At 40.3% G+C, this 1,587-nt stretch overlaps 1 pseudogene; it reads right to left on the bottom strand.

Moving 5' to 3' along the window:
- Positions 1-219: 219 nt before the first annotated feature.
- On the bottom strand, positions 220-1,071 carry LOC120875045 (annotated as a pseudogene).
- Between the last annotated feature and the right edge of the window lie 516 nt (positions 1,072-1,587).

The raw sequence follows: 1,587 nt of genomic DNA, 5'->3' as shown, positions 1-1,587 counted from the left end.
ATAGTGTGGTAGTTTGAGCATTCTTTGGCATTGCCTTTCTTTGGGATTGGAATGAAAACTGACCTTTTCCAGTCCTGTGGCCACTGCTGAGTTTTCCTAATTTGCTGGCATATTGAGTGTAGCACTTTCACAGCATCATCTTTCGATTGAAAGAGCTCAACTGGAATTCCATCACCTCCAGTAGCTTTGTTCGTAGTGATGCTTTCTTTCTTTTCTTTCTTACCACAATTAAGATCTTTTATTTGTCACCATTAAGAGTCTGCATTTTAAACTGATTCTTGGACTGGTGGCTTATATCCATCAGCTTGTTCAACTTTAGCACCTGTCTCATCCCCAGTAGCTTTTCCAGAACTACTACCTTTACCATGTAGCTCCATGAGTTTTCCCAATTCAAATTTGGGCTTCTGTAGCATTTTTATTTTTCCTAACAAAGACATCATGGAGCGGATAAATAGATTGGGAAGCCTTTTCTATGTCTTTTCCAGTGCTATCTGGAATCAATTTTTTGACCATCTCTTTCAAGTCATTTGTCTGCACCTCTCGGGTCATGATTTCCATCATCTTCTTGCAGATCTGGTGCACCTGCTAGTGCTGGGCATAAAAGGTCTTCTGAATCTGATTGTTGCACTTTTTAGTAAAACCCACACAGAACAGATGAAGCAAGTAACCATCGGTAGTCTTGACGTCAACGTGAGCTTCAATCATGGTTTGCCATTTTTTGACCATGGAGCACATTTTGTCACGGGTAAGATCCATGCCATGAAAGTTAATCAGGCAGGTTTTGCCCTGAACATCCTCAGTAATTAGCTTGAATTTTCTAAATGCTACTTCATCATTCTGCAGATCAGCAAGACTCACTTCAAAAACACGACCTTTGAGGCCATCAGATGCGATTTTGGTTTCTTGAGTTCTCGTGACCAATGTTTTCCCAATATTCCTTATATTGAACATAGCTGGTGCTTTCACATCATACCAATCTTTTTAGAAAATGGGTCAACCACTTTCTTCTTGGCTACCTTTTTGCCTCCTTTCGTAAGGCACTTGTTCTTGCCAACCACCATGGTGCCACTCAGAGAGCCAAAAGGGCTGTAGTGATGCTTTCTAAGGCCCACTTGACTTCACATTCCAAGATGTCTGGCTCTAGATTAGTGATCACATCATCATGATTATCTGGATCGTGAAGATCTTTTTTGTACAGTTCTTCCATGTATTCTTGCCACCTCTTCTTAATATCTTCTGCTTCTGTTAGGTCCATACCATTTCTGTCCTTTATCAAGCCCATCTTTGCATGAAATGTTCCCTTGGTATCTCTAATTGTCTTAAAGAGATCTCTAGTCTTTCCCATTCTGTTATTTTCCTCTATTTCTTTGCATTGATCGCTGAAGAAGGCTTTCTTATCTCTTCTTGCTATTCTTTGGAACCATGTATGTTCTAGCCTGCTCATGCTTGTTGGGTCCTAGTTTATTCTCATGAGATTAAGCTTGTCTCTGTTCTCCCCTTTATATTTTGATTTTCCACCCTTTGGACTTCAGCCTTCAGCTTCAGACACAAAGGCACTAAAAAAGACTATTTAACTCACTGCCACAA

The sequence above is a fragment of the Oryx dammah genome, unplaced genomic scaffold, assembly GCF_014754425.2.
Source record: "Oryx dammah isolate SB20612 unplaced genomic scaffold, SCBI_Odam_1.1 HiC_scaffold_16, whole genome shotgun sequence".
Lineage (NCBI taxonomy): Eukaryota > Metazoa > Chordata > Mammalia > Artiodactyla > Bovidae > Oryx > Oryx dammah.
Note: the sequence above shows the minus strand (reverse complement) of the source record. Positions and strands in the feature narration are given on the sequence as shown.